The 11,579-nt window shown below is 35.6% G+C and overlaps 1 long non-coding RNA gene across 1 annotated transcript; it reads left to right on the top strand.

Moving 5' to 3' along the window:
• Positions 1–990: 990 nt before the first annotated feature.
• LOC118708742 lies at positions 991–6,661 on the top strand. Its single transcript, XR_004984708.1, has 2 exons — positions 991–1,041; positions 6,582–6,661. It is a non-coding gene; the product is annotated as an uncharacterized LOC118708742 (long non-coding RNA).
• Positions 6,662–11,579: the final 4,918 nt, after the last annotated feature.

Here is an 11,579-nt window from a genome sequence, read left to right as displayed (position 1 = left end):
TTGGCAATGTAGCAGGACACAAAATTAACACCCAGAAATCTATGGCCTTTTTATATATGAATAATGAATTCACAGAAAGAGAAATGAAAAACCAATCCCATTTATCATTGCATCAAAAAGTTAAGATGCCTAGGAATAAACTTACCCAAGGAGGTAAAACACCTCTACTCAGAAAACTACGGGGCATTAAAAAAAGGATAGAGGTCCCTGGCTGGTTTGGCTTAGTGGAGAGAGCATCAGTCAGTGGACTGAAGGGTCACAGGTTCGATTCTGGTCAAGGGCATGTACCTTGGTCGTGGGCACATTCCCGGGGTGGGGTGTGCAAAAGGCAGCAGATCGATGTTTCTTTCAGCGATGTTTCTGACTCTCAATCCCTCTCACTTCTTCTCTGTAAGAAAATAAAATATATTTTAAAAAAAGAGAGAAATATAGGAAGATATAAGCAGATGGAAGAACACACCATGTATTCATGAATCAACATCCATGCTACCCAAAGCAATATTCAATGTAATACCTACTAAAATACCAATGGCATATTTCAAAGATCTAGAACAACTCTCAAAAAATTCATCTGGAATAAAAAAAGAAATGATGCCGAATAGCCACAACTATCCTGAGGGGGGAAAAAAAAAGTAAGAGAGATTACAATACCAGACATCAAGCTACATTACCACGCCACGATTCTCAACAATGTCTGGTACTGGCCCAAGAACAGACATATAGATGAATGGAACAGAATAGAAACACAGAAATTGACTCAAGTCATCTTACTCAATATTTTACAAAGAAAGCAAGAGCATACAATAGAGTCAAAATAGTCTCTTTAATAAGTGGTGTTTGGAAATTTGGTCAGATACATGCAAAAAAAAACAAACAAACAAAAAAACTATATTACCAATTCAAAACATCTAAAAACAAACAAAAACCCTCAAAATGGACTTGAAAGTAAGAGGGAAACTAAAAAAAAATCCTACACATTTCCATAGGCAGCAAAATTACAGACTTATGTCATAGAAATATCTTTACAGATACAGATCCTAGGTTAAGAGAGACAAAGGAGAAAATAAACTAATGGCACTACATCAAGATAAAAAGCTTCTGAACAGCAAAAGAGACAATAAAAAAAAAAAAAGCCCACAGTATGGGAGAACATATTTGCCAATATTATCTACGATAAAAGTTTCAATTCCAACATTTATAGAAAACTCTTATAACTTAACAAAAGAAAGACAAACAATCCAATAAAAAACTGGGCAAAGGACCTAAATAGACACTTAGAAAGTGGATTTTTAGGAAGCCAAGAGACACATGAAAACATGCTGAAAGTCAGTAATAATCCGAGAGATACAAATCAAAACAACATGGGGTACCACCTCACACCTGTCAGAATGGCTGTCATCAACAAAGGACAAGTGCTGGTGAGGATGCTGAGAAAAAGGAACGCTCCTGCACTGCTGGTGGGATTGCAGACTGGTGCAGCCACTGTGGAGAACAGTATGGCGTTTCCTCAATAAATTAAAATGGAACTGCCATTTGATCCACTAATAATTTTTTGAGGAATATATCCCAAGAAAATAGAAACACCAGTCAGAAAAGATATATGCATCCATATGTCCATACCAGCACAATTTACAATAGCTAAGATTTGGAAACAGCCTAAGGGCCCATCAGCAGATGCATGGATTAGAAAACTATGGTACATCTGTACAACAGAATACTACACTGCTATAAAAAAGAAGGAATGCTTGCCATTTGCAGCAGCATACATGGAAATGGAGAGCATTATGCTAAGTGAAAAAAGCCAGCCAGTGAAAGAAAAATACCACATGATATCACTCATTTATGGATAATAAAGAACATTATAACCCAATAAACAAAAAGATAGCTAGAGGCAGAGAAGCATTGAACAGAGTGTAAAATAAATGTGGGAAGGCTGGGGATGGTTAAGGAGGGAAGGTAAGAGATCAAGTGAAGGACTTGTATGCGTGCACATTAGCATAACCAATGGATGCAAGACAACAGGAGGGTAGGGTGAGGGCACGTGCTAGTGGGTGGTAGGGTAGGATAGGAGAAGTTCAATAGGGATAAAAAGGAGACATATGTACTACTATTTGTAATATTTTAAACAATAAAATAAAATTATAAAGAAAGAAAAGAATATTCATTAGATTGTTTTTAAAAAAAAGACACTATAAAGAAAGAGAATTACAGGCCAATATCCCCAATGAACATAGATGCTAAAATCATCAACAAAATATCAGCAAATCACATCAAGCAATATATTAAAAAGATTATATACCAAGATCACGTGGAATTTATTCAAGGGATTCAAGGCTGGTATAATATTTGCCAATCAATAAACGTGATACATCACATAAACAAATTGAAAGGCAAAAATCACATAATCATATTGATTGAAACAGAAAAAGCATTTGACAAAATCTAACTCCATTTATGATAAAAACCTGTGAGTAAAGTTAGAATAGAGGGAGCATTCTCAACATGATAATGGCCACATATGACAAACCTACTGCCATCATCATACACAATGAGTAAAAACTGAAACCATTTCCCCAAATAACAGGAACAAGACAGGGATGCCTACTTTCACCACTCCTGTTCAACATAATACTGAAAGAGCTAGTCATATCGATCGGGCAAGAAGAAGAAATAAAAGAAATCCAAATTGAAAAAGAATAGGTAAAACTATCATTTCACTATGACAAGATATTGTGCATAGATAACCCTAAAGACTCCATAAAAAAATGCTAGACTTGCTGAAACCGGTTTGGCTCAATGGATAGAGCGTCTGTTTGGGGACTGGAAGGTCCCAGGTTCGATTCTGGTCAAGGGCATGTACCTTGGTTGCGGGCATATGCCCAGTAGGGGGTGTGCAAAAGGCAGCTGATCAATGACTCTCTCTTATCGATGATTCTAACTGTCTATCTCTGTCCCTTCCTCACTGTACAAAATCAATAAAACATATTTTTAAAAAAATGCTAGACTTGATAATTGAATTCGGCAATGTAGCAGGATACAAAATTAACACCCAGATATCTATGGCATTTTTATACACCAATAATGAACTCGCAGAAAGAGAAATTAAAAGAAGAAACAATCCCACTTAACACTGCAAAAAAGAAACTAAGATACCTAGGAATAAACTTAACTAAGGAAGTAAAAGACCTGTACTCGACATACTACAGGAAACTGAAAAAAAGATAGAGGAAGACATAAACAAATGGAAGAATATACAGTGTTCTTGGATTGGTAGAATCAAAATCATTAAAAATGTCCATACTACCCAAAGCAACCTATAGATTCAATGCAATCCCCTGTAACAGAATATTTCACAGACCATGAATAAACTCTAAAAATTCCCATGGAATAAAAAATGACCCCAAATAGCTGCAATAACCCGAGTAAGAAGAAGAAAGGTGGAAGGTTCACAATATGAGACACAAACCACTGATCTCAAAACGGCCTGGTCCTGGCACATGAACAGTCATTTAGGTCCATACAACAGAACAGAGAACCCAGAAATCAACCCCAGCCACTATGCTCAATATTTGACAAAGGAGGCAAGAGCACACAAAGGAGGCATCACAGTCTCTACAAAAAACAGTGTTTGGGAAATTGGGCAGATACATGCCAACAAATGAAACAACCATACACAAAATGACCTCTAAATGGATAAAGGACTTAAACATAAGACGGGTAACCTAAAAATCTTAGGTTCATAGACAGAAAAATATCAAACATGTGTCGTAGCAATATCTTTACTGATACAGCTTCTAGGCCAATGGAATCTAAGGAGATGATAAACAAATGGCCCTACATCAAATAAAAAGCCTCTGCACAGCAAAAGAAACCATGCACAAAACAATAAGAAAGCTCACATTATGAGAGAATATATTTGCCAATGTTATCTCCAATAAGGGTTTCATCTCCAACATTTACCGGGAACTCCTATAACTTAACAAAAGGAAAATGAACAATCTGATAAAAAAAAAGTGGGTAAAGGACATACATATACACTTTTTGAAAAAGGACATTCAGGAAGCCAAGAGACACATGAAAAGATGCTCAAAGTCACTAATCATCTGCGAGATGCAAATCAAAATGATATCATGTACCAGCTCACACCTGTCAGAATGGCTGTCATCAACAAATCAAGAAATCTCAAGTGCTGAAGAGCTAGTGGACAAAAAGGAACCCTCGTGCACTGCAGGTGGGAATGCGGACTGGTGCAGCCACTGTACAGAACTGTATGGAGTTTCCTCAGAAATTAAAAATGGAACTGCTATTTGGTCCAGTAATACCACTTCTAGGAATATATCCCAAGAAAACAGAAACACCAATCAGAAAATATATATGTACCCCTATGTTTACAGCAGCACAATTTACCAAAGCTAAGATTTGGAAAGAGTCTAAGTGCCCATCAGCAGATTAGTAGATTAAAAAACTCTGATACATCTACACAATGGAATACTATGCTTCGGTAAAAAAAACAACCACCAAAAAACCAAAAAAAAAACCAAAAAAAAACCCCACGGAGTTCTTAGCATTTGCAACAACATGGATGCAACTGGAGAGCATTATGCTAAGTGAAATAAGCCAGTCAGTGAAAGAAAAATACCACATACTTTACTTATGGATAATAAAGAACATTATAACCTGATAAACAAAAATATAGATACAGAGGCAGAGAAGCATTGAACAGAGTGTAAAATTCCAGTGGGAAGGCTGGGGAGGGTTAAGGACAGGTAGTAAACAGCAACTGAAGGGCTTGTATGCATGCACATTAGCATGACCAATGGATGCAAGACACTGGAGCGAGGGATGAAGGCATGTGTGGGTGGGAGGTAGGAGAGGCTATGGGAAGGTAAATGGAGATGAAAAGGAGACATGTGTGCTACTATTTGCAATACTTTAAACAATAAAATGGAATTTGAAAGAAAATAAAGAATATCCATTAGATTGTAAAAAAAAAAAAAAATAAAAAAGATACACAAAGAAAGAGATTTACAGGCCAATATCCCTAATGAAAATATATGCTAAAATCCTGAACAAAATATTAGCAAATCGCATCCAGCAATATATTAAATTGGTTATATAGCATGATCACGTGGGATTTATTCCAGGTATTTAAGGCTGGTAAAATATTTGTCAATCAATAAATGGGATACATCACATAAACAAACTGAAAGGCAAAAATCACATGATCATATTGATAGAATCAGAAAAAGCATTCGACAAAATCCAACACCATTTTTGATAAAAAACTGTGGGTCAAGTGGGAATAGAGGGAGCATATCCCAGCATGATAAAGGTCATATATGACAAAACCTACAGCGAACATCATACACAATGAGTAAAAACTAAAACCATTTCTCAAAGAACAGAAACAAGACAGGGATGCCCATTTTCACCACTCCTATTCAACATAATACTGGAAGAGCTAGCCATATCGTTTGGGCAAGAGGAAGAAATAAAAGGCATCCAAATGAGAAAACAATAAGAAAAACTGTCATTTTACTATGACATATCATACACAGATAACCCCAAAGTCTCTGATAGGAAAGAATACTGGACTTGATAAATGAATTCGGCAATGTGGCAGAATGCAAACTTAACACCCACAAATCTATGGCTTTTTTATACACCACTAAGGAACTCATAGAAAGAGAAACTAAAATAAATAAATAAATAAATAGATAAATAAATAAATAAGTAAATCCCACTCACCATAGGAAAAATACAATAGTTAGGATACCTACCCTGTTTCCCCGAAAATAAGACCGTGTCTTATATTAATTTTTTTCTCCCAAAGTTGCGCTAGGTCTTATTTTCAGAGGATGTCTTATCTTTACAAGCGCTAGGTCTTATTTTCGAAAGAGGTCTTATTTTCGGGGAAACATGGTAGGAATTAATGATACTGAGGAAGTAACAGACCTGTACATGGAAAACTACTAGAAGTTGGATAAAAGGTACAGGAAGACATAAACAAATGGAAGAACATACAGGTTCTAGGATTGGGAGAATCATCATCATTAAAATGTTCATACTACCGAAAGCAACCTATAGACTCATTCAATACCCAATAAGGTACCAAAGAAATATTTCACAAAACATGAATAAACTCTCCAAAAATTCCCATGGAATAAAAAAAGACCCCAAATAGTTGCAACAATCCCGAATAAGATGAAGAAAGGTGGAAGGTTCTCAATACCAGACACAAAGCTGCCTGATCCTGGCACACGAACAGACATTTAGGTCCACACAATAGAACAGAGAACCCAGAAATCAACCCCAACCACTATGCTTAATATTTGACAAAGGAGGCAAAAGCATACACAGGAGTCAAGACAGTCTTTAATAAATCGTGTTTGGGAAATTGGGCAGATACATGCAAAAAAAATGAAATTAGACCACGAATGTACATCATACACAAAAATAAACTCACAAAGGTCTTAAACATAATATGTGTAATTATAAAATCTTGGAAGAATCCAGAGACAGCAAATATCAGATAGTTTCCATTGACCTAGGAACCATGTTTTTATTCATATAGCTTCTAGGGCATTGGAAACTAAGGAGATGATAAACAAATGGCACTACATCAAATAAAAAGCCTCTGCACAGCAAAAGAAACCATCCACAGCCGAAACCGGTTTGGTTCAATGGATAGAGCATCGGCTTGGGGACTGACGGGTCCCGAGTTCGATTCTGGTCAAGGGCATGTACCTTGGTTGCGGACATATACCCAGTAGGAGGTGTGCAAGAGGCAGCTGATCAATGACTCTCTCTCATCGATGTTTCTAACTCTCTATCTCTCTCCCTTCCTCTCTGAAAAAATCAATAAAATATATATTTTAAAAAAAAGAAAAGAACCATCCACAAAACAATAAGAAGGCCCACTGCATGACAGATTATGTTTGCCAATGGCATCTCCCATAACGGTTTCATCTCCAACATTTACATGGGCCTCTTACAACTCGAGAAAAGGAAGACAAACAATCCAATAAAAAAGTGGGCAAAGTTTTATAACAGCAAAATCCACCACAGGTAAGATCTGGAAACAGTCTAAGTGCCCATCAATAGATGAGTGGATTAAAAAATTGTGATATAGCTGCACAATGGAATACTATGCTGTGGTAAAAAAGGAGTTCTTGACATTTGCTACAATGTGGGTGGAGATGGAGAGCATTATGCTAAGTGAAATAAGCCAGTACTGAAAGAAAAATACCACATGATATCACTCATTTATGGATAATAAAGAAAAGTATACCATGATAAACAAAATGATAGATACATAGAGAGAGAAGCATAGAACAGAGTGTAAAATTCCTGTGGGAAGGCTGGGGAGGGTTAAGGACGGGAGGAAGAGACCAACTGAAGGACTTGTATGCATGCACATTAGCATGGCCAATGGATGCAAGACAGTGAGTGCCTGGGATGAAGGCATGTGTGAGTGGGAGATAGGAGAGGCTATGGGAAGGTAAATGGGGATTTAAAAAAAGACTTATGTGATACTACTTGTAATACCTTAAACAATAAAATGAAATTGAAAGTAAAGAAAGAATATTCATTAGATTGTAAAAAAAAAAAAAAAAAAAAAAAGATACTACAAAGAAAGAGAATTACAGGCCAATATCCCTAATGAACGTAGATGTTAAGATTCTTAACAAAATATTACCAAATCACATCCAACAATATATTAAAATGAATATAAATAAATGATCACGTGGTACTTATTTCAGGGATTCAAGGCTGGTAAAATATTAGCAAATCAATGAATGGGATATATCACAAAAACAAAGGAAAAGGCAAAAATCAAATGATCATATGGAGAGACACAGAAAATGCATTCAACAAAATCCAACACCAATTTTGATAAAAACAAAACAAAACTGTGATTCATATCTCAACATGATATAGGCCGTATAAAACAAACCTACAGCCAACATCATACACAATGAGTAAAAACTAAAACCATTTCCCCAAAGAACAGGAATAAGAAAGGGATGCCACTTTCACCACTCCTATTCAACATAATACTGGAAGAGCTAGCCATATTGTTCAGGCAAGAAGAAGAAATAAAAGGAATCAAAATTGATGAAGAATAAGTAAAACAGCCATTTTACTATAACATGATATTGTACATAGATAACCACAAAGATTTCAAAACAAAAAGTAGTACATTTGATAAATGAATTGGACAATGTAGCAGGATACAAAATAAACACCCAGAAATCTATGTATTTTTTATAACAATAACTAACTGAGAGAAAGAGAAACTAAAAAAACAACAACAAGAAAACAATCTCAATTATCACTGCAATAAAAAAATTAAGATACGTAGGAATAATCTTCACTAAGGAAGTAAAAAAGTCCGGTACTCAAAAAAATACAGGAAATTGAAAAAAGGAAAGAGGAAGATGTAAGCAAATGGAAGAACATACAGTGTTCTTAGACTGGTAGAATCAGCATCATTAAAATGTCCATACTACCCAAAGCAACATATAGACTCCATGCAATCCCCTATAAGGTACCAAAGAAGTATTTCACAGACCATGAATAAACTCTCCAAAAATTCCCAGGAAATAAAAAAAGACCCCAAATAGCTGAAACAATCCCAAATAAGATGAAGAAAGGTGGAAGGTTCACAATATGAGAACAAACCACTGCTCTCAAAACTGCCTGGTGCTGGCACAGGAACAGACATCTAGGTCCACACAACAGAACAGAGAACCCAGAAATCAACCCAGCCACTAGGCTCAATATTTGACAAAGGAGGCAAGAGCATACAAAGAAGTCAAGACAATCTCTTCAATAAACTGTGTTTGGGAAATTGGGCAGATACATGCACAAAAATGACACTAGACCACCAAAGTACATCACACACAAAAATAAACTCACAATGGATAAAGGTCTTAATGATAATATGGGTAATCATAAAAATCTTAGAAGAATCCATAGACAGCAAAATATCACATATAGTTTCCATTGCCCTAGGAGCTATGTTTTTATTGATATATCTCCTAGTGCCCTACATCAAAATAAAAATCCTCTGCACAGCAAAAGAAATCATGCACAAAACAACAAGAAGGCCCACTGCATTAGAGATCATATTAGCCAAAGTTATCTCCAATAAGGGTTTCATCTCCAACATTTACATGGAACTCTTACAAGTTAACAAAAGGAAGACAAACAATCCAATCAAATAGTGGCCAAAGTTTCAAAACAGCAAAATTCACCATAGGTAAGATTTGAAAACAATCAAGTGTCCATCAGTAGATGAGTGGATTAAAAAACTGTGATCTATCTGCACAATGGAATACGAAGCTGCGGTAAAAAAAAAAAAAAAAAAAAAAAAAAAAAAAAAAGGAGTTCTCACCATTTGCAACAACATGGATGGAGTTGGAGAGCATTATGCTAAGTGAAATAAGCCATATCTGAAAGAAAAATAACACATGATATCACTCATTTACAAATAAAAAAGAACATTATATCATGATAAACAAAAAGATAGATACAGAGACAGATAAGCATCGAACAGAGTGTAAAATTCCTGTGGGAAGGCTGGGGAGGGTTAAGGACAGGAAGGAAGAGATCAACTGAAGGACATGTATGCATGCACATTAGCATGACCAATGGATGCAAGAAACTTTGGCGAGGGGTGAAGGCATGTGTGGGATGTAGGAGAGGCTATGAGAAGGTAAACAGGGATGAAAAGGAGACATATGTGCTACTATTTGTAATACTTTAAACAATAAAATGGAATTTGAAAGAAAATAAAGAATATTCATTAGATTGTTAAAAAAAAAAAAAAAAAGACACTCCAAAGAAAGAGAATTACAGGCCAATATTCCCAATAAACATAGATGCTAAAATCCTAAACAAACTATAAGTAAATTGCATCCAGCAATATATTAAAAACATTATCACATGAGATCACATGAGATTTAGTCCAGGGATTCAAGGCTGGTAAAATATTTGCCAATCGATAAATAGGATACATCACATAAACAAACTGAAAGGCAAAAATCACATGATCATATTGATAGAACCAGAAAAAGCAGTTGTCAAAATCCAACACCATTTTGATAAAAAACTATAAGTCAAGTGGGAATAGAGGGAGCATATCGCAACATGATAACGGCCATATATGACAAACCTACAGCCAACATCATACACAATGGGTAAAAACTGAAACCATTACCCAAAGTACAGCAACAAGACAGGGGTGCCCATCTTGATCACTCCTGTTAAATAGAATACTGTAAAAGCTAGCCATATCTCTCAGGCAAAAAGAAGAAATAAGAGGCATCGAAATAGGAAAAGAACAAGTAAAACTGTCATTTTACTATGACATGATATCATACATAGATAACCCCAAATCTCCAATAAAAAAAAAGAAAATACAAGACTTGATAAATACATTCAGCAATGTGACAGGATGCAAAAATTAAAACCCAGAAATCAAAGGCTTTTCTATGTCCAATAATGAAAGAGAAAGAGAAACTAAAAAAACAATCCCACTTACATTGCAGAAAAAAGAAAAAAACAAACAAACAAACAAAAAACCACAACTGAGATATCTAGGAATTAAGGAAACTGAAGAAGTAAGAGACCAATACTTAGAAAACTACAAGTGTTGAAAAAAAGGTACAGGGAGACATAAACAAAAGGAAAAATATACAGTGTTCTTGGATTGGTAGACTCATCATTATTAAAATGTCCATACTACCCAAAGTAACCTATAGATTCAATGCAACGGAATATGTCACAGACCATGAATAAACTCTCTAAAAATTGCCATGGAATAAAAAAAGACCCCAAGTAGAGGAAATAATCCCAAGTAAGATGAAGAAAGTTGGAAGCGTCTCACAATATGAGACACAAGCCAATGTTCTCAAAACTGCCTGGTGCTGGCACACGAACAGACATGTAGGTCCATACAACAGAACAGAGAACCCAGAAATCAACCCCAGCCACTATGCTCAATATTTGACAAAGGAGGCGAGAGCACACAAAGGACTCAAGATAGTCTCTTCAATAAACGGTGTTTGGGAAATTGGGCAGACACATGCAAAAAATGAAACAAGACCACCAACTTACACCATACACAAAAATAACCTCAAAATAGATAAAGGGCTGAAACAAAAGACAGATAACTATAAAAATCTTAAAAACTCCACAGACAGCAAAATATCAGACATTTCGTAGCTATATCTTTACTGATATATCTTCTAGGGCAATGGAAACTAAGATGATAAACAAATGGGACTACATAAAATAAAAATCCTCTGCACAGCAAAAGAAACTATTCACAAAACAATAAGAGAGCCCACTGCATTTGAGAACATATTTGCCAATGTTATTTCCAATAAGTATTTCATTTCCAACATTTACAAGAAATTCTTACAACTTAACAAAAGGAAGAGAAACAATCCAATCAAAGAGTGGGCAAAGTTTCATAACAGCAAAATCCACCATAAGTAAGATTTGGAAATAGTCTAAGTGCCCATCAGAGGATGAGTGGATTAAAAAATGGGATATATCTGCACAATGAA

Source organism: Pipistrellus kuhlii, unplaced genomic scaffold (assembly GCF_014108245.1).
Source record: "Pipistrellus kuhlii isolate mPipKuh1 unplaced genomic scaffold, mPipKuh1.p scaffold_m20_p_63, whole genome shotgun sequence".
In the NCBI taxonomy this organism is placed as follows: domain Eukaryota; kingdom Metazoa; phylum Chordata; class Mammalia; order Chiroptera; family Vespertilionidae; genus Pipistrellus; species Pipistrellus kuhlii.
Note: the sequence above shows the minus strand (reverse complement) of the source record. Positions and strands in the feature narration are given on the sequence as shown.